The sequence below is a fragment of the Anomalospiza imberbis genome, chromosome 7 (genome assembly GCF_031753505.1).
Source record: "Anomalospiza imberbis isolate Cuckoo-Finch-1a 21T00152 chromosome 7, ASM3175350v1, whole genome shotgun sequence".
Classification (NCBI taxonomy): Eukaryota; Metazoa; Chordata; class Aves; order Passeriformes; family Viduidae; genus Anomalospiza; species Anomalospiza imberbis.
Genome location: NC_089687.1, coordinates 6,435,595 through 6,458,321, shown reverse-complemented (window position 1 = coordinate 6,458,321; position 22,727 = coordinate 6,435,595). Strand labels below are relative to the sequence as shown.

Here is a 22,727-nt window from a genome sequence, read left to right as displayed (position 1 = left end):
TTTTTGACAGTTACCAGAAGCACAGGAAAGTATATAAGGAATAATTTTGAAGAAGGTTGCCTGTAAAGGGTATCTCTTAAACTATAATCTCTTTGTGGTAAAATTACTTTTAAAAATGTAAATGTTAAAGAAAATATATGTCAATCTGGTTGCTCACAGTAATAACTCTGGAAGGGTTGTAATTCCCTACAGACAAATTCGAATTATTTTTTCAGAGTGAACCATATCTATGGTGCATGCTGCCAGGAATTGTTGTCACACTCAGTTGTCCAATCTTCTTTGATTTTTCTCTAGGTATACATGGGAATCCAGGTGGCAATATGAATGTGCTTGATAAATTCAAAGTAGTTGGATAGGTGTTACTGTATCTGAGGCTAGTGAGGTGTTAGGGATTGAATACACTCTCTAAGATTATGGATTTGTTGTCATTCTGTCCTGTTGTGTGAAGGCCACTGTCCTGCAGCACTTCAGGTGTGGTACTAACAGACTCAGGTAGACTCGGCATGGATCATTTCTCAATTAAATAATTGGTTTTATGGTGACAGCAGAAGAAACTCTTTTCAAAAAGATACACCAAGAAGTGGAAATAATATTTCCATTATGTCTTAAATATTATATTCTGTGAAGTAACAAACCCTGTCAATTACACTTTTTTTTTTTTGCATCACAAGGCATGAGAAGAAGCTAGAATAAAATAAAATTTAGATGAAATAATTTTATTTCCTTTGGATACTAGAACATAAATTACTGGGTTTTGTAGTCTTTTAATAAGCGTTGGGATCTTTTGAGGAGCAAATTAGAATGGGGAGAATTAACTATCCAAGCAATGGGTGGTTGACAGCTACAGCTGTAGTTTATAGGGTACTGAAAGAAAGAAACCTTTTGAGATCAAACATCCTGTGTGCTCTCCCTATGACATTCATACTTTAATTCAAAAGTGCAGTCTTCTGAGATATGTTTCAGATTCTATGTTGCTGCTGTCATCAAGCATATCATTCCTATTATTCCCAGTTCACTGGGTTGTTCAAGAAACAGTTTTTCTCCCAAAGCCCAGGAAATGAGCCATGTTGATTGTTCATCAGAGAATACAACTGAAATTCAGCTTTGTGGGGGACTGCAAGAGTATTTTCAGTAATCAAAAACTGTGTATCCATTCTGTGTCTGAAAGTAGGATCAGAAGTTCCCAGGTTTTCCAGGATATGTAATTATTTCAGCCATTCTGATACAATAAGACTGGGCTCAGTCGTTGCTTTTTTCTTATCAGATTTGCCACACTCTGCAATACAATAAACACCCACACAAAAACAATGTTAAAATAAGGTTAAGGTGAGGACATATACTCCCAAAGGAAGGAAGTTCTGAAATACTGTTTTCATTAAAATCTTCACTCAACAAGGAGAATGTTACGAAAGATGAAGGGTCTGTGGCTGAGGACTGAAACTATCCTACATTTTTTACTACTGTGGTATGATTGTTATTGTACAAAAGGGTTCTTCAGGGATCTGACCATCTTGATACTCCCATTCACTATCAAAATGCATGAAAAGTTACTGCACTAGATTAGTTGCAATACTTTCTGCTGTATTTTTTATTCATCAGTAGCTTTTTTCTTTGGTATCCAGAGATAGCATTCAAAACTGAGAGCCTGTGTTCCATTCTGAATTTCTCTGGTCATTCTGAAACATCCTCTGGTCATTCTGTTCTGCACCTGCAGCTCTGAAATGGCAGCTGCAGTACCTGATTTGAAGCCTCAGTTGCTGTCAGTTGTTGTCCTTTTACAGCCCCACACGGAGCTATTTAGTCTTGTTGAGACATAGATTTCCAAGCATATTTACTCAGTTTTACTTGGACATCACAAAAACTGCCTTTGATACAAATCTCATTCACTTTAATGGGGTTTCCATAGATTCCACAAATATGATTTGACACCTGGATTTTTTTGTTTATTGACTTCCTCTTATGCTTGTCTTCATTTTGGCATGATATTATTCCTACATATAATTTAAAATTCACCTAGATTATTTTAAGGAATTTTGTGCTGTTTTGTCTGAGTTTACTTTGCATATCTGAACTGCTACATCATATGCCAGTGGCAAAGTATTATAAAAAGTGTAAATAATAACTTCAATATATTTTTCCTACTGTATTTGCTATCAAGAAACAGAATTTTTCAATTAATTTAATATAATCATCCAGTAAGTATATTTTGATGATAAAATAGTCACCTGATAATAAATATACAGCAAGCAAAAGCTACAGTTTGCTAATAATGAGATTGTATGCAAGAACCATGAGGAAACTGTAATGTCTGTAGCAGCATCAAAAACTCACACCTTTTGCAAATGTTTTGTGCTCTCAAATGAACAATGAACAAAAATGTGTGATGTTCATTGAGCCATCAGAACAGTGTAGGAGGAGCTGTGATCTTTTTTTGCTAAAGGCAAGTTGTGCCTGTCAAATTTTCTAACCTTCTACAGTGGCGTTCCAGCCTTGGTGGATAAAGGCAGAGCAACAGATGTCATCTACTCAACTTGTGCAAAGCTCAGTTGGACACTGTCCCACACAACATCCTTGTCTCTAAACTGGAGAAAGATGGATTTGGTGGCTGGACCACTTAGTGGATAAGGAATTGCCTGGCTGGTTGCACTCAGAAGGGTTGCAGTCAGTGGCTGAATGTTCAAGAGGAGACCAGGGATGAGTGCTGCTCCTTGGGGTTGGCATCAGGACTGGTGCCATTCAACGTGGACAGTGGGACTGAGTGTATCCTCAGCAATTTTGCTGATGACACCAACCTGTGTGGTGTGGTGGACACAGTGGGGGGAAGGGATGGAGAAGACAAAGTTCTAGGAAGACCTTAGACTCCTTCCACTACCTAAAGGGGCTACAAGTGAACTGGAGAGGGACTTCTTACAAGGGCATGGAGGCATAGGTCAAGGGGGAATGGCTTTGGGAAGCCACTGGAAGAGGGTAGATTTTAGATTAGATATTCTGAAGAAATTCTTCCCTGTGGTGATGGGGAGGCTCTGGCACAGGTTGCCCAGAGAAGCTGTGGCTATCCCAGAGAAGCTGTGGCTATCCCATCCCTGGAAGTGTTCAAGGCCAGGCTGATTGGGGCCCTGGGTGATCTGGTCTGGTGGAAGGTGTCCCAGCCCATGGCAAGGTAGTTGAAATGAGACAAGCTTTAAGGTCCCTTCCAAATCAAGACGTTCCAAATCAAGTGATTCCAAGATGGTGTACAGGAGACAAATTATGACCTGTATTAAAACAATTCTGAGGTTTTTCTTGTTACTGTCACTCTTGGACGTTTTTATTTGGGAATAAAAATGTCCATATGGAGAGAGTTTAGATTTTTGGAATTTTTTTGAAGTAATTGTTCTACTTTGAATGTGTACTTTATCTTACTTGGATGAGAGAGTTTAGACAAGGCCTTAGCTTTTATCAACATGCTATTCCAGTATATGCAGGTTTTTGTTGCAAGATGCTATGGAAAGCTGTGGGACAAGGTAGAATATATTCAGTTTACAAACACTGTAGAAAAGCCTGAACTTGTATGTATGCTTGCCATTCAAGATACTGCTGCCATGAGGAGATCTGTATTTTTTTCTCATTTTATTGTATATCCTCTTTTGTTTTGTTCTGTTTTTCTGTTTCTATCTCTTTTCTGTTCTATTCGTACTTTTTTCTTCCCACTTGTGTTAGAAAATAAAATCAGTGAGCTAACAGAAAAAATGTATAAGGTAAGAAATGAACAAATTTTCAGCTACAGTGGACATTTTAATTATCATTAATAGGGATGTTCCTATTTAAATGAACATAAATAACTGTCAAAATATGATGGCTGTCAGATTGACAACAAATCTGATTTCATTTATTGTCTATAGGTACTGATCCTTTGTTGTCTAAGTTGTCATAACTGAAGGCTTGGTGAACTGTGATATATTACTCCAGCTGGGGAGGGGCCAGTGTAAGAATTTTGATGGATCAGTGGTTCCATTTTTCTTTCATTGTACATTGTCCCCCTTGGATTTTCCTTGATTTTACTCTCCTGTGTTTGCCTCTGTCTTTTTCTCAGCTGTGTAGTTATTTAGGGAACAATCATAATGCTCACAGAGGTTTTTAGTATAATAAATGTTTTCACATTTAGTTTGCTATAAAATTTGCATATGTTTGGTAGTGCTGTGTCAAACGGGAGTAAATCCTGAGGAGGCGCCCCTGACTTAACCCAGTGTCTTGTGTTATCCAAAGAATAACTTCAAAGCTGATTATTTCACTGAGAGAAACCACACAGAGCAACCCTTTGATTTTCCTTTTTACTGCTCACAAGCTCTGATAAAACAAATTAAAATAAAATTTCTCAAAGACTACTTCTTTATATTTTTAGTTGCCCTAATAAAAGAGATCACCTCCACGTTTTTGGTTGTGCTATAAAGTGCTTTTCTGTTGAGCCAGTGTAATTACCATTTGAACATTCCTTAGTTTAAAGGAAAAAAGAAAGCTTTATAACTTGGAGCTTGTATCACACAGCCCCGCATTGTGTTTAACGTGATTCAGTACTGCAGCTGTTTATTCCCTTACTTCTTTTCTCTGACAACAGTTTAAGATGTTTTTGTTTAAAGTGAAACCATGTTCCTGTTATTCACCTACGTTATAAAAATCCTGCCGTATTTGAAAGTGTCATCAGTTCAGCAAATGTTTGAAACTGTATTGAGAATTTAATAGATCTGAGCAGATGGGTCCCCAGTTTCGATCTCCGTAGTGAAAGATGTGCACTGCTGAGAACCTGCCTTTAAACAATGACTATACCATATGTTGTAAAGAAACACATTAAGGTTTGGCAAACTGTTTAAAAAAATACTTTGCATCGTTCAACCTCTTATTTTAAGATTGCCAAAGTTATCTCAAAACATGGAACAAATCATTGAAATCAAACAGTTTAGCAGTGCTGCTGAGCATTTAACCTGGTGTGTCCTAAACAGCTCTGTGCATAATTGAGAAAGACTCAGAAAATGCTAGTGCTATATCAAATAGTATGTTGGCAAATCATTTAACTGGGCTGTCCTGAAGTTTTGTTTGATGTGTGAGAACATAGCCCTCTCACACTGTTTTTATTATGAATACAGGAAGTAATGGTTATTAGGGCCTGGGAATCATGTTAATACATATACTTGAATTAACTTGTTACCACAGACAGTAGACTTACTTTGTTAGCAAAGAGCTTGAAGCATTCAAGTAAAAATAATGTAGTCAAAGGCCAGTAAAAGATGAAGTAACAACTTATCTTTTAGTGCATAAAAAGTAACCACACACATAACATGGGATCTCTTTAATCTACAACAATTGGAAACAACAAATGAGAGGACATAAAATAAGTCAAGGCTTGTATGAAGAAGTAATGTCGTGTAGTAGACAAATGACTTAAGTGAAATAACAGCTGGACTTTCGAGGGTATAAGGTCTTATTTAAGCTTGAACTAAAGCAACAACTGAATATTTTCTTTTGTCTACTAAAAATATTAACTATCCCTAGGCAACTTAAATCATTTATATGCACATACTGTCATAGTTGCAGATCATTGCTACTAGAAACATATTTGTGAAAACAGCTTTTTTCCCCCTGGTTTTCCTCCATTCTCCTCCACAAAGTGATTCTCCTGATTTTTGGGAGGGAAGTCAGATACACTAGAAGTGCAGAGTCAGTAACAGTGCCACATACCATGCAATCCCACTGAGAAGTGGAATGCTTGAGATACAGATCCTTAGATCCAGCTTGTATGGAATTGTCATCAGATTCCATTAGATATGGTCCAAATTTGTGGCCACAGTGGTTGCTAGAGATTGCTCCCAAGGACTCTGCTTCCATAGCCTATAGCTGAGAATTTATCCTCCAAGGCTGAATCTGTCATAACTTGATGCAGTTTTCATTCGCAATTTGTAGCCTTCACATGGAAATCTTCAATTGTAACTAATACTTGGTATTTGGGACCCTGTTCTGTAGTTCTAAGTAAGTTCTTAAATTTTATTTCCTTCTATCTCTAAGATAATGGTGTCGTCTGGCAATCTTTTCAGAGAGAGGACTGAGTCCCTCATTCAGGCTGAATGAGCAGTTGTGTTGAATCATGGGGTCCAGTGGGCCATGCTGTCTGCAGTTGGGCATTCTGGCTCACTCTCTAGGGGTGCTTTAGGCTGTGTCATTGCTTACTAAGATATTTAAATCATATAACTGCAGTTATTCTTTTAGAATGTGCAATATGTATGGCTTTTGAATGGGAGGTGAAGGTTTGCCTAAGACACAGGTAATAATTAGGTGGTGAAGGAATGCACATTTAAGGATGTAATAACATTTAACATATGGGTAGTGCAAGCACATCCATAACAGTAATGCTGTACCTGTGGTGATCTGAGAACTCAGAAGGACAAGCAAGGCGAGGCTTCTAGGAAAAGCAAAATCTTATTTATTTGAGTTTTCAGCTGGAGAAAAAATAAGCTTTTGAGAATGCAGGACAGAAAGAGAGGTGGTGTAGAAGCAGCGAATGTCAACCTGTATTCCATTTGGGAATAATTGCTTTGATAATTTAAATTACTTAATTACATTAAACAGTTTAAAGGAAAAAAGGTGGCAAGGACTGCTGCAGCGCAGAGAGAGATGGAAAAGTCATTAGCCACTGGAAGATTGAAGGATGATGATGGAAAACTACAATAAAGGGAAAGTTCAGAAACAACTATTAAAAAGAAAAAAAGTGTATTGAAATAGGGAGTTTTATTATAAAAAACCCACAACCATGTTCTTCCAAAGTAATCCCGTGAATTCCAGTAAATTCTTGTGGGTTGTGTTAGAACAGAATTTCTCCACCAGCATCCTTGCCAGACTGTGATTTACTATCTGTGATGTAATTGTCTTCATGTTTGGATTTAAAGTAACTAGGTTCTTCCTTTTTCTTTCAGTTCCTTAAATTGAATGTTTTCTCTCTTTAAGTGTGAAGGCTCTTGTTCTTTTATTTGGTGAGAGAATCAAAGCAGCTCAGATTGCATAGCATTGTTTCTAATCAAATGAAAGTAGATAACTCTGTAGTTTGAAAGTGAAACCCAGCAGCAGTTCCAATGAAAACAAATCTCATTAAGTGTAACTATTTTCTCTATTTATATTGCCTTGTTTTCCATCTCCTTGCAAATTGCTGTTTCTTCCTCTTCTTTTGTAGTTCTAACAAACCAAAATTAAATCAAACATGCTCTGATTGCATTTACATCATCCAAAAATTCAGTGACTCATATCATATGGAAGGTACATGATCTGAAGACTCAGTTATGTGAACTTGGTAGAAAGTTTGTTGTTTGGTATTACCAATACTTCTTCTTCCAGAACAAATGTGTCTGAAATACTTTCAAAGGAAGATAACTTTAAAAACTTCAAAAGAAGACATGGTTTGAGTCCTGCTAAAGTGCTTTCTGTAACAATATGATTCTTAGAAAGTGTTGATCATTAAATATCTTTGTTAGTATATATATTTCATTTCTGGTAATGATAAATGTAAATGCCTGCAAAGCTTTATTTTTTTTTTTTGCCTGTGAAGTGTCCTACCAAAATAAAATGCCGTTCTACTGTGAAGCAGAGACAAGAGTTATGATTAGCATTGGTCACTAGTTACTGCAAAAATCCCACTGAAAGTCTGCTTCTAAGAAATTATAACTCACATCACTAATATTAAATACTTTAATTATGAAATTGATAGAAAAGCCTTGGTCTGATTTGCCAATGTATATCATAATCAAAATCCAAATACCTAAGCTAATTTTCAGAGTGGCACTTGTGAGTAGATGCTGATGTTTGCTCTTGTCATACTTGCATATGCAAACCCAGAAATTTGTGTGTTAGGATAGAAAGTTAAGATATTTGTGTGCTTGTTTATAACACAGTTTCTTCTGAACAAACTGGATTCTTCTGGATCAGGTGATGCTTGAACTACCAGTTCCTTAGCAAGATCAGTTTTACAAATGGTTTAAAGTACCTACACTGTCTTATATAATATTGGGGATTAAGCATAAAATTACTCATGTAGAAAAGTTTGACAGTTTGAGGAAAAATCTGAAAATTCTCTGCAGAAATGTTTTTTTCATCAACTGCCACTGAGTAACAGCGACCTTTCAATTGATTGCTGTAAGATACTTTTTAGGAGAGGAAAACCACTGGCTTACATATAGGGTTTGCTTTTAAAATTCATACTTGTCTCACCTCTGTCAGTGTTTGTAGGGTGTAAGTGGTTAAAGGTAACTGGTGCCTTAAGATCTGAATCTCCAATCAATTAATTTTATTTTGGATAATTGCTTGCTCTGGACATCTGGTGTGATTACTTCTATCACACTGCTTTTGTCTCTATTTCCACCAGACATCTGCCCTGCAGACGTTGTTTTCATTGCCAAAAAAGTCTAGAAAACCCAAGTTAGTCTCAGCTAGAGAACAGACTATAGACAAAGTTTCAGTGAACATAAGTCAGTTTGTTGGTTTGTGACATTCGAACAGCTAATTTAGCTGTAACTATAAATTGCATCAGGTACCTTAAATTTCACTCAGCTAAGAAGTGCTTATTTTTCTTCATTCTTTATCACTTGTATATTTTGCCATGTGCAACTCATCCCTACATCATGGCTCCTAAAGATGCTGTGAAACAGCAAGAGCTGTTTCTCTAACATTGGGAAAAGGATATTGTCACAAAGATGTTTTGAGAAAACATCAATTCTGAATACTGCTGATAATGAAGATTCCTTCATTTGCTGGATACTGACCAGCTGAAGATTACTCATATAATAATTTTATAATAGAAATAGAATATTCCAGTTCTGCAGAATGCTGGTATTCTAGTGAATTTGAAAACTGTCTGAAAGAGTGTTTGCTTTTTGGTTCTGCTTTAGTTTAAAATTGTTGCTTTTGCTATCTACTGCAAAAAAAGTCAAATATCCTGTTATGAATTATATGGCATTACAAATCCAGTTTTGGAGTTAGAGAATTGGAAGTCTCTTCAGAGTTCCAAATTAGTGGCAGAAGACACTCAGACCTGAAAATTGCATATTAGCAGTCTGCAGTATTCCTTCCTCAGAGTGGGTATTCAATTGCTGGAAGAAGTTGCTGAAAGGGGAAGAAAATCTTATTGTATTTTCTCATATCAAATTTACTTGGCTATGTCTAATTATATCATGGATGACTGTCAGCAGAAAAAGTGCTTGGGTAATGTCTTCCAAAAGCATAATAAAAAATGCAAAGAAAAAAACAGCAATACTGGGGTTTTTTTTGGTCCCTATTCTGTCTGCATGATAGTGTTGTTTCCCTTTTAGGCACTTTGGGTTGTTTCTATTTTTTTTTAACGTAGCGCTAAAATACTTCTCCATTTTGCTGTGCCCTCTAAGAGTTTCCCATGCCAAACTCCTCTTACTGAGACAATCACTTGACAGTTCCTAATCTAAAAAAAAAAAAAAAAAAAAAAAAAACCCACAACAACCTGTATAGACTTTTGAAATAATACATTTATAGTCTGATCCTCAAAACTTGTGGCTTCTTCTACTGTGTCGTATAAGATTCTTAAAATACAGTCCACTTTTTTCACTATACTTGAATCTGTGTAGTCCACAGCTGTTGCCTTCATAGTAGACCTTCCCAATAAAATAGTTGCTTACATAATCTAGAAGCCACAGATTGTCTTCTCTTATATATCAGAGAAAATGTGTTTTACAGTACTTATTTTCTATTATCAAAAGAAGAAAGGAGGCTAGGGAGCCATCTCAGACTTTGATTGCATTTAATGTTTTTATTATCCAATTCACGCTTAGGATGATTATGACCATAATAATACCATGTCTCAAAGGGTTAACTCACTTTTCTGTTTTAATCTTAATTTATTTGTACATTCTAATCCATTCCATAGGAAATGTCATCACTATGTTACAGCCCAGTGTCACTGTTTGTACAGGATTGTGCTGTTCAATCTTTCTGTTACCTTGAGGGCCTCTTGCAGTGGCCACTGCTCATATTAACTTATTTTCTATCCTAATATCTTGGTAGCTGGCAAATAAAATGCTTTACACACACAACAATCTGTTTTGCACTTATTAACCCTTTCAGACTCACAGTCAATATGTCACAGTCTCCTCTGAAGTGCAAGCCTTGATGTACATGAAGCAACTCATCTTGATTTTATTTCTAACAGATCTTATGTGCCTGAAATCAATTCCAAATGTAGGATCTATCCTTCAAGAGGTTGAGGTTTATTCTTTCATGTCACAGAAGCTACTTAACTTGGGGAATCATTCCTTCCCTTAAAAATTTTAATTCCAAGAATGTAAATATGACTTTGAGCTGTGCACCTCAAGTGAACATGACAAACACAAAGTCTCTAGGAGTCAAATTTTTCATTACTTACTGGAAAAACCCACAAAATGTTAGCAAGGGAATGTTCTGTTATCTTCAGTCACTGTCTAGGTCATCAGTTGTGTACACATCTCTTGGCTCTGGTGTTTAGACACAAGGTCTGTCCTGAAAGTTTCTCAAATCTTCAGCTCTGCCTGATGGTCATTTGAAAGATAAAGCACAATGCAAACAATGTAATTACAATAAACTTGGGTTGAACAAAGTTGATCTCTTTTTGAATTTGTTCCAGCTCTCAGAGAAGGCATTTGAAACCTTGTCTCCCTCTTGTATGAAATATTGCTGTATTAAAAAATTATGGTGAGCACAAGAATGTGACAATTTCCTTAGAAATTCTAAATATATTGTCTTTGTCTTCTTTCACTAATCTCACCTGTGATTAGACATCACAGTTTTGTCTCTTAAATGCAAAATAGATAACATGCTTTCCTTTTGCATCTGTATGACATTTTAAGTTTTCACACTTACAAGCATAGCTGGCTGTTTCTGACACTTTGATCACAAACTCCAAGAAGCACCTCATTTCTGTGAGTTTATTTGTAGGAAGAACTGTAAGAATAATTACAAATTGTCATGCTGCTCAAGTCAAATATTTTTGAAGTAAGGATAATGTACTTGTTGTGACTGAAGTCCTTTGTCTCTTGGGGTAAAATGTATTCTGTCAGTATATTCTGTGCTTGGCAGTACTCTTAATATCATTCTTTGTTTTCACCTTCAGGACCAAAATATCAGAATTTACCTTCTCACACCATTTTTTTTCATCCTGGGTTCCCCTTCTTGTTGAAGTCTCCTTGTCATGATCCCTATGCTGTAAGTTATGGACGCTGCTGCTGCAGTCTGCAGCTATGTTTTAGTCTCAGCTGTGATAACTCGAGTTAACTGAGCTGTAATTGAGGCTTTTGCATGTTCCTATAAAATTGGGAATACATTTTCAGAAATGGCTGGTGACTGAGGGTGCATAGATGGACATTTCTCTAAGAGTGCTGAAATTATTGGTGCTGAAAGTGGGACGTGGTTACTGAATCTGGACAGTCCAAGTGAATCCAACTGAAAACCCTGACTCCTATTATCCCATGTAGGAGGACAACAATCATGACACAGTCTCATTCCAGGAATGTGGTTCTGCCATCAGCCTCAGCCTCATTAGCTTTCTGACTAGTGCCAAATGTAGCAGAATTGTCTTCCTGCTTTCTGTGCTTTCTCATTTAACTGCTTCAACCTCTCTCACAGAACTCACAAGCCCAGTCCTTCCACTACTAACTTTTTTAAAGCTGTTAAAAAAAAAAAGGGAAGTATCTTTTATCTAGTTGCATTTTCTCTTGATCATTCCTACAAAATGCTGAGTATTCAGACCTGCATTTTATGAGAATTTAGACATCCAACTGATTTCAGTAGGATTTCTCAAATCCCAAAAGCTGAATGTAAGAACAACTTCTCTTGGTCAGACTAAAGGTTTGTCTTGTTCTTGGCACTGCCCAGCATCAGAGCACTGGAAAGGATATGAGAAGACAGTAAGTATACAGTGCTATTTCCCCAAAATGCTCTGCCAGCCTCCAGTAACTTTCAGAGCAGGAACTTCTAAAACTAGATATGGCCTCTTTGCATTTCATTGTCCAGGCTGGATTTTCTTCCACTAATTTTATGACACCACTTTTTTTGTCCCCATGAACTTTTAGCATCTTTTAGTTCTACAGATTAGCTATGTGCTAATAAGCAATAGCTGCTTGAACCAGATGCCCCCTCATTTTCATGTCAGCCTGGTTTTACACTCTCTTATCTATTTATCTTCTGTGTAATTCAACAGTTGATTGGTCTGCCTACAGCTGTAGACTCCTGTGTATGTTTCTGTTCCTCATACAGAACTCATTCCATACCTGTGGTGCACATAAACATACATAAGTCATGAAAAGGAATCATGGTGCTGGCACCTTGCCAGACAGAATGGCAAAATAAATTTAATTTATTAATTGATTAAATGGATGATATCCAGTAAACATTTTATATTCCTGGATTTCAAGCTAATTCTCTCTTGATATTTGAACCCTTAAACTTCTAGTCATGGTTCTTTAATTTGTAAAATGTGAATTACATGCAGTTTATCACTTCAGAGTTCAATGTCCAACAGATATATTGAGATAGAAATCAGATGGGCTGTCAAGATAACAGATTTCTGCATTAATATTTACATAGTTATATATATTTATAACATATATTAATATTTTCTTATCTCCGAACTTTTCAGTCTGTCTATCTACCTGACTGGGGTTACTCACCACTTCCTTCTCCTTTATCCTAATAATTCAGCCCTTCACATCCCTTCTCTTATCCTTCAGGTTAGCTCTTTTAACCTAACAATGCTTAGTGTCTTGACTAGGAGCTTGTTAAAGTACCATTCTTTTGTCTTCATAAGCTGGTTTTGTGACTAGACGTGCATCAATGTAGTGGAATTGTTACTACTTGTGTAAGATGGAAGCTGTCTCAAATTTATGTTTATTACATTACACAATATAATTCATGCAGGGGGAGAGAAGTGCAGTTCTTTGAGGGCTCTGTAGAGAGGAAAATTCCTTTGTCAGGTAGAGTGCAGCAGAGTGAGCACACAGGTGCTGGCAGGTGCCTGCAGGAGGATGTGAGCTGCCTGACACATTCAGTTCCTGACCAGTCGCTGGATGGCAGTGAGCTACAGCAAAGCCCCTGGGAGACAAATACCTTGTCTTGGTGATGGAGAATCAAATACTGCAGCAAAACGTCCCCAAGAGGAAAACACAAAACTAGCAGAAAGAAAAAAAGAGAGAAAACATGAAACTAGTAGAAAGAAAAAAGAGAGTATTACAGAAAGGTATTAATTGGAATAAATTTTTGCCTTGATTCTCTTCTAAAGGACTTCACTTTTTGGAGACATGTGGCAGAATGTTTTTAGACAGTTCTAACATATTTTATTCTCCCCTCATCTCTTTGCTGTTCATTCCTTTTTAATGCATTTCTGTTTTCACCTTTTCCTTTCTACCTTACTTTTTATTCTCATCAATCACCCTTTGATGGCTTTATATTTACCTTTCTTTGTTTGGATCAGTTATTGAAAGTAAGCAACTACTTTTGATGTCTCATTAGCACTTTCTGAAGCTTTCTTCTTGCCTCCCAGTTTCTGGTTACAGAAGTGTAACAGTTGTCATGAAACCAATATCATAAATAATGGAATCTGTATGTTTGTGTATCTGATGAATATATAATATTCAGTTCCCATAATTAAGGCAACTGAAAAGGTTTTAGCATATAAATAAAAAAGCACTGTCTGCATTTTAAACTTAGGGAGTTGCACACAGGCAGCTTCAGAGCAGCCACGAGCAGAGGTGCCAACAACAGAATCAGATAGCACTGCTGGGAAAAAAATACATTCCTGAGTTTGACATCTGGGTCTTGCAGCTGGAGTGACTGGAAGAAGAAAGGGAAACAGTACAGACTGTCATCAAAAGGAGACACTGATGCCAAGTGGAAATTGCATACAGATGCCACTTTTTTACTTAAGACAAATAGCTCAACTATACAACAGCAACAGCATCCAAAGATGTGCTTAGAAGTGCCTGATGGGTAAATGAGCATTGCTTTTTGTAAGTAGAACTGGCTTATAACTAGAGATGTGAGATTTTGAAGTTGAATTTAAAGTTGGATACATTTTAATGTTTTAATAAATAAGCTCCAAAGAATTTTTGTGTATAAACATTGTGTATTCCAGCTATTTTCTGAGTAACTCATTGTTTTAGCTTTCCTGCTCAATACTTCACTTTGCAATATATCACTCTTGCTCAGCACATCAGTTAACCACACAGGGCCCACTGTAATCACTCTGCTGGAAAGCACCAAGTATTTGAAGCAAAAGTTTGTCAGAATTACTTAGACAACTTTCCTAGAACCATGTGACTCAAGCATCTCAACAGAGAAATAATGTGTATTCACAAATAAAATGGAAAAAGTAATCTAGACTTTTAAGAGTTGCTTGGCTGATCAATATGGTCTTCTGGGGAAGACAGATAATCAGGTGGTGCTGTGTGCTCTGTAATGCCTGCTGTGAAGACAAAAGGGATGTGTGCCCTCTTTGTTGAAGAAACTCTGGAATAAGAACAATAATAAAACAGGAAACACAACAGCATAAAATACCAGTAGGGATGCTCTGCCTAGAGAAGGTACCAGCACCAGCCCTAATGAGACTGTGACTGGGGAAGAGACTGGATAATGCCACAGAAATAAAGACAAAGGAGGAGGTAGATTTAGATTTTAGATTTATTTAGACCATGAATTAATGGTCTGAATCTATTGTAAAATGAAAAGATATCCATGTACTGGAATCACTTCTACCCTGTTGATGACTTCAGCAGGAAAGCTGGATAATCCATGGGTCCTAAGGATTTTCCTTTGCTTATAGATGTAGTCCCAGGAAAGTTGTAACATCTTCAGTGTTGCAGATTTCTGTAAATGTTTAGAGTTTGTACAGATTCCAGGAGCACCAATCCAGGCATCTTCTACAGCATAAATCAACCTTAATTAATAAAACTCTTACATTACCATGGTATTTGATTTTAGAGATGAGTATTTAAGGCTTCTTTCTATCACCACATCTTCAGAATCTGCAAGTGTATTCCAGGCTACTTTACTAAGAAGAGTAAGTGGGAATGCTTATTTGGGGAGTAAGCAATTGGTGGTTTTGAAATTCTGTCTACTGAAATACTTGAGGAAAAATAATGTAGTTTGGCAGCTAAATAACTTTTTCACTGAAGAACACTTTACATAATATACTGCAAATTGAAAGGAAAAAAGCTTGAACCCAAATCAATCCTATACAAACAAGACTCTTTCTTGTTTAGCTTGTATTGTAACTTGCTGTCTTGGTGCTATCTGAAGCAGCATCAATGGGTCTTGCTACCATTTGGGAAACCTGTGTGTGTTTCAGTCACACATTGTTCTTGCAGGATTTCCTTAGGCTAAGCCACAGAAGTGAAAGAGCTCCATTTAAGAGAGTCTGTGAATAACTAGGAAATGAGCATCAAACTCGGCATTATCTGAAGATGTTTGTTAACATGCAGGATGTTCCTTAAGGCCTCTAACTTGAATGAGAAGAGTTTTTATTCAGGACTGCTTTTTGAAAAAGCAACAGTTCTTTTGCATGCATGTCACTATGGGCCCTACTCAGGCAAAGAACGCTGTCTGATGCTCTTGGCACAGTTTCCTTGGATATAACTGCTATAGGCAGCCGTATTTGGAAGAAGATTATAACTTTTCAGAGGTGAGAATGTGCACAACCTTGCATACTTGCCTATAAACTACTCCTGTTCTATCGCAAAGTTGTAACAGAAATCATAAAACCCCCTGGTTCTCTACTGAGGGAACTCTAGAAGAAAAACACTGTTATGGAGAGAAGGCTCTGCACTTTCATCAGAAGATCAACTTTGACCCTTGCCTTATTTTATAAAAAATACTACATTTTTTATCCAGCTGAGAAAAAGGAAATACCTTTGTATAGATAGTAGTCTCTGCTTCATAAGGAATGTTAGTCAAAATTATTTGTTATTATATAATAGAATAACAAAACAGTTGGAAACAAAAGTTTTAGATGGGTTCTAGCTCAAAAGTACAGCCATGAAGATAAATAAAATTGAAATTTCCTATCAGAATAAGAGATTATGACCCAAATCAGTTGGGTTTGTGGATGTGTATCTGTGTGCTTGCGTGGATGTATTAAGAAGACAAAGATGTGTTTCCAGAAGTATGTTCTTTCTTGAGGCCTTGCCTACAAAATTTACACTAGTGAAAGAAATCTAGGAAGTTGTACTGGTGTAGTTTTCTTTAATATTGGCAGAGTGTCAGAAACAGCTTCAGAGAAGAGAAAAGTATTAACCTTTACACTGTGAAATCCTTAAACTGTGAAAGCCATCCACCAAAAAGTTAAGAAAGCATAAAGCAGAACCTTGTTAATGCAGAGACAAAAGGGATCCACTCATACATTCACTCTTGTGTCCTTTGTATAAGCATCATCCTCATCTCTAGGGAAGCAAAGGCTTAGAAGAATACAAATGCTGTATTCATGTTTATCTAATTAATTTATAGAGAGATTCCTAACTCAGCAGACAGTTTTTTATATATCAAAGTCAAAGGTCCTAACATATGTCAGCCTTCTTACACAGATGTTATACATTTGATATCTAATAAATAATTAAACATTAAATTCGGCAAAGCTACACAGAATATAGATTTGGCCTATTTAATATTTGGAAATTTGAAAACCAAAAATAATATAGACACCACAATGATGTTAATAAGGCAAAGTGAGGTTGTTGACAAGATTTGCTTTGGAGGCTATGTCAATTTATGTTAATTCAGTGCAAAATCAGGCTGGGATATTGAATACATTACCATTTTCCACTTTGTGCCCACTGACTTGTGAATCCTGAATTATTAGCTTTTATGTCTGACGGTTTTATCAATTGCCTATTTTAGATCGAAGCAGATATTTTTAAAAAGTCTGAATAGCATAAGTTTTCTGTTTACACCATCTTTTCAGCTACTTTATATAAGCAATGAAGCTACCATGTAGTGTATATGAAGATACCTGCACTTCAGAAACAATAAGAGTGTGGCTGAAGTGTGGCTACACCAGCAGATGTGAATTTTTCATCCTTTCCAAGTCATAAACAATTAACTGTTCCTTTTCCATAAATTCAGACTATCTATTGTAATGTAATGGAACAAATACAAAACATCTGGAAAGAAAATAATTATAATTAAATTAGTCTTTGCAATTAGAGAAAATGGTGAGCCTTTCCCTTCATTTAGAGTTATAATAATCATTTGTAATCTGATTTAAAAGGGGCTTATGGTTGCATTCATAAAATTGGGAGACATTAGGATTGACATGACCTCTTAGGTATCTAGAGAAATTATAGGTCTACAGAGGTAAGAATATATCATTAAGTCCTGAGCTGACAGCAATTTTTTATTTGTACTGACCTTTGGTTGGATTAAGTCCAGTCATCAGAAAACAATTCCATTTCAAGCAGCTGAGCATTGTTATCAGGTTTCGCTGATTCAGGATTAAGTGTACCTCAGTGGCTGAGGAGCTCATTAGGATGAGCTGTCCGTTCGCTGGTGGAGTTTGTGGAAGGACGGAGGAGGAAAACACGATGGAGCTCTTTCTGGCTGGTGTGTGAATATCCTCTACAGCTCCGTTTTTAGGTGGTACAGAGTTTGTAGTGTTCTGGACTCCTCTTGCTGACAGCTAGACTACAACGCATTTCTACAAATGATATGGACACTTAAATGCAGCCATAAACCTTAAGTCGCTTTTGTGGGTTCCTAGTAGATCCGCTAGCCAGCCATCTCTTGCTGCTAATGCACAGAGCCGTTTCAGACTGGATAGTGCCCATTGACAAGTAGATCTGCCTAACCCCTGGCAGAAGTCATAAACAAAGCACTTCTCAGCTTTTTCCGAGGACAGTGCTTACTCCTCTAGGTGCTATTTTAATCCTGCACAAAACATTGAGGAGCAGGAGGAGAAGCCCTTTTTCAGAAACAATGTCCCTTGTCAAGGGACATCGGGGCAAAAGCTCGGGTTTCCTTGCAGTCTGAGAGCCACTGTCTCTCGGGAGGTGCTTAATCACCATGCTGTTGTATTTGATGGGGTGCTTTTGTCTTGGGAGTCCTTTTGAAAATGTTGAACTTTGCATAAATAAATATTCACCAAGTCGGAGAGAGACTAATTCTATAGCCCAATGGTCAGGACAGCCGGGATGGATAAAGGGACAGGTAATCACAGCTGCTCCCCTGGCTGCATTGATATTACCTCGGCTAATATCACCCAACAGCACAAGTGGGCTCAGTCAGTGTCACCTCAGCAGTTCAATCCCATGCTCCAGTTCAGCAAGGTGCACCTTCAATTTCCTCTCAGGACACGGCTTGTAGGGGGCACAGTGAGCCTCAGTTTGGAAGGCAACTGAAAAAGTGTATGTAAAGTGTATGCTACTAAGAACAGAGGGTTTTAAAATGGATTCTGAAGAGATACAAAAATATTTGTTCTCATTATTTAATTGTTATTGAAACTGGTGAATGAATTAATGAGTCCTCTTTCAAACACCTGGGTAGCAGAGTCATCTTAAATATCACAGAGAAAGGATCTTATATCCTTCATCTGTTACAGTATTTATTACAGAGTCCCCACAAAGTGCTTAATGAGGGGGCAAAGTTTCTTAATACTCCCTCCACATTAGCATGTAGGAAGAAAGCAGGAGTGAGTAGATTCAAGGATTCGTGGCTCTGTTGACTTTTTATTCTCTGGGCTGAAGTATGATTAAACTACTGGACTGGTGAATACACTGAATATTCATGCAGATGCCATGCTCTCCCCTTTATTGCAGAATATTAGGAGAGCCATATAGCTCCATACATTCAAACTATACAATCTGAGCATATTTAGTCTGGCATCAACATGACTGGGCTGACTACATTTCAACTTAGTGAAACTAAGTTTGCCTTTGAATTAGGGATCTAATGTGTTTTCCTAAGCAGTTGTCATACCAAGAGGCAGCTGCTTTCCTTAGGTAAAGGAGAGAATCACAGCATAATACTCAAACTAAGTTCTTTGTTGTGGGTTTTTTGTGGTTTTTTGTGGGGGTTTTTTTTTGTGATTGTTAAATGGGAAAAGACCTGCTCTCTGCTTTTCAAGTATTCTGTTTTTTAAAACTGCACTAACATCCACCTCATTCAAAAAGTCCTCTGGACTCTATATATGAATGTAAAATTGCACTGTCTTAACCAATAGCTGCATTAAATCTGATGAGCAATATAGTCAAGAACATGATAGATCATTGAGATCTCTTACAGATCTCTTTAGTTCAAAACACAGTTATTCAAGACCTCTTTCTTGAGCTCTGTTTCAGGGAAAGGTGCTCTGCAGGGCCATGATTATGTAGTCAACAGGTAATGTTATTTTACCTCAGGAGCAAAGAGGGCTCAATTCTCTTAATGAGGAGCATCTGTTCATATTTTTTCAACCTCTTGCCCCCTACCTGAGAAATCGTGTGTTTGTTTAACAGCCTGGCTGTTTGCTAAAGGAAGTTTTGACAAGATAGCTAAACTGGTCTAACAACCTGCTGGTCCCAAAAGCCAGGGTCCCACTTCTTTGCTCCCCTGACAACTTCCAGGTGCATGAATCTGCCCTCAGTCTTGCAGTTGCTCTGATTTTTGACTTCTTAGTGAGACAATTCAGTTCACTGTGCTGGCTGAGATCCATTCACTTCCTTCTGTTCATTTTCTGTGGCTGGTGAGCTTTACAAAACAGTCAAACTAAGAGCTTATTGTTGCTGAAGAAAAAGTGAAAAAAGTAACAACTTTTCTTTCTTTGCTTGGCCATTTATCTGATTACTTTTTCTTTTAATGCTGAGTGTAGTTAGCCCTGTTTCTGAGCTAACTTCATTAAAATGTATGAAATATATATATTTTTAAAAAAAGATACTGTCTATTTAATCAATTAACTCTGTTCAAAATCAAGTGTGACTTATTCAATAGATAACACACAGCAGACGACAGGTCCACAGGATTTAGAATCAGAGTATTGAAGATATCAAATGAAAGGATTAGGAAAGGCAGGGAGGGAGGCTGAAGACCTTCCAGACAGAGGAAGTCAGCTTCAAATTCCTGTGAAACTCCAATCTTCAAGAGCTGAACTGATTTGCCAGGGAGTCACACAAGCAGAGGCTGAGGGGTCTGCATAGGTAAGAGTACAGGAGAGAAGGAAGGGGACTGTGAGGTGTGAGACTCCTTTTGGTCCTGTTGATTAGCAGATGAGCTCACTTACCTTGTGTCAGTGCCCAGTTATTAGTGCCCGGTTCTGTGTGGGAAAGCTGTTAGGGGATCACCTCGATGGAATCTGGAGAGAAAGAAAGCAAGAAAAGCAGGGCGGGGGCATGACCTGAAAGGCCTTGGGAAGGAAGGTGCTGAACACTGAGGGGCAGGGGAGGACAGGAGCTCTACATTTCCTTTGCGGTCAAATTAAATCTAACGTGAACCTTGCCCTTGTACAATAATCCCTTTTCTCCTTGTATTCTTGTTAGACTCTCGCTTCTCTTATCAATGCATTCCTGTACGGAGCTCCAACAGTGACCTTAACATTTTTATGAGATGTAATTCCTCCCACAAAGAGCAGGAATAACAGATTTCAGATTCGCAGTGAACCTAATCTTGACAAGACACATCTATTGCTATCAAAATAAAACATGTCTGTAAAAACACCAGAATTGTTCTCTTGCTTCCCACAGATTTTAGAGGTGGAATTGATCCGTGGACACTGAGGCGCCAGTTTCATCTTCTACTAACAAGGATGCCAACATTTCTCTCTCTGGTGAAATGTTCAGGCTTGGCAGAATCAGCATTTTTAAACCCATTTTAAATAGTAAATATTTTTCCTAAGGAATAAAACCCCAAAAACATTAGCCTAAGAGAGGACAGTATTGAAATGGAGCAGCCATAAGAAAGATGACAAGGTGTTGTGAAAGGAAAGTTAAGGAAAGAAGTTCTACTTGAACTTCTCAAGTTTATTTTGTGTTATTCTGTTGAAGAGTGTCACAAATTAGGATTATCACCAGTGATAATTATTGCTGTCTGGTCTCATTGTAGCTTGCAGAGTGCCGAATTCCTGGGCAGCTCATGTTCTTGAAGCTGTGCTGGTATCAGTGGTGACACTGAGAGGCAGGTCAGTGAGGCCAGAGGGGCCCCCTCCGCCTTTCTTATCCAGATCCCTCTCTGGAAGATCTGCCCCATTACCAAGTGCTGGATAGGAAAGAACCAAAGAAGTAAACAAATGTGTGCTGGGATTGCACTTTAAGAAACTTGAGCGTAAAACCAACCTTTGAGTTTAAATTTTTCATACCATATAGAAGTAATTTATTTTCAGCTAAAGAAAAGCAGATGTTGGAATGGAAATACACATGAGAAGACATAGAAACAGTTGTGAAAGCTGTAACTTTTTTATTTGAAAAGTTTCTTTTTACTTTTTCTTGTTGGTCCTGGGTATTTTGTGTAGTCTTAACAGAAGAAAGCCATTAAAAATTCTATAAAGATATCTTTTTAAAGGAAAAGTTAAGTAGAACAGAAGCTGTGAAAAGAGGGTAGTAGGAATAAAAGGCAGCATCAACAGCAAAAAAGTCCAAGTCAATACCAAACCAGAATGGAAGCCAAAGGACTCTTTGCAGTGTAACCCTTCAAAAATCCCTCATAATTACTAATTACTCTGACATGTTTGTGTTGTGAGCATCTGTTTTTGGTGTGAATTCCAAAGGACAAGGATATTTTAAATGTTGACCTATTTCTTTCAAACACTGTGCCACTGAAGACAAATTACTGCAAGGCTGTTGATAGCTGGCTGTGCAAAGCTTGCAAGCCTTCAGTAAGAGAGAACCATTTTGCTGAAAATTTATTTTTTATGTTCAGCAGAACAGTTCCACCTGCTCCTTACTGAAAGATTTAGCTTCATGTACATCTCTGATGCAAGTGAAATCAGCAACTTGTAATCTTCATTTGTAATTGATTTGGGCTGTAAGGTTGTACATGGTAGGAAGCATATTTCTTTAGGTACCCTGCTGTCCCTGAACTCAGTTGGAGTTTGTCACTGAAGCCATCTGTCCTTCCAAGAAAACGGTAGTTTTAATCAATACCTGCTACATGTGTAAAGAGCCCTGACTCCTCTGAAATCAGTGGTAGCTGTGCTGGAGCCTGGATCGCTCGTATCAGCAACTGAAAACGGTACTTGGTAATCTACATCATTATATACCTGTAGATATGTTTATGTTACATGTTTATAAATAAGCAAACACAAAGTACATTTATAATCAGCTTCTAGTAAAATATGTTTTCAAAAACAATAAGAATAGCATTGTTTTATTGTATGTCCTGATAAAACTAGAATGGTGGGAAGATAGTAAGAGAATTGTTATTAAAACATTCCCTTCAAACATCACCCTATTGAAGATGAAAGATTTTCAGAGAAAATTAAAAGAATGACAGAGAAATTGTTGCCTAAAGAGAAAGGATTTTAAGAAATCTCTGCCTTCTTTATAAGCAATAATCCCAGTGCTCATGTAATTTCAATTGACACGTGATTTATGGCTGTGAAAAGGAGTCTGTATAGCTCTTTCAAAACATAAAGTGAGGGAGTGGCATCCTTTGAGCAAAAACCTCTGGGGCTCTATCTGCTTAAGTGTTTCCTAAGTTTCAGCACTATGAGAATATGAGAATACTCCATTGTTAGGGGATTTTTGAGGCATGCCTGGATCAAG

At 37.4% G+C, this 22,727-nt stretch overlaps 1 long non-coding RNA gene across 6 annotated transcripts in view; it reads left to right on the top strand.

Moving 5' to 3' along the window:
- The window catches only part of LOC137476831 (uncharacterized), a 106,159-nt gene that overhangs the window by 14,975 nt on the left and 68,457 nt on the right, over positions 1-22,727 (top strand). The gene's annotated exons all lie outside the window — the stretch shown is intronic.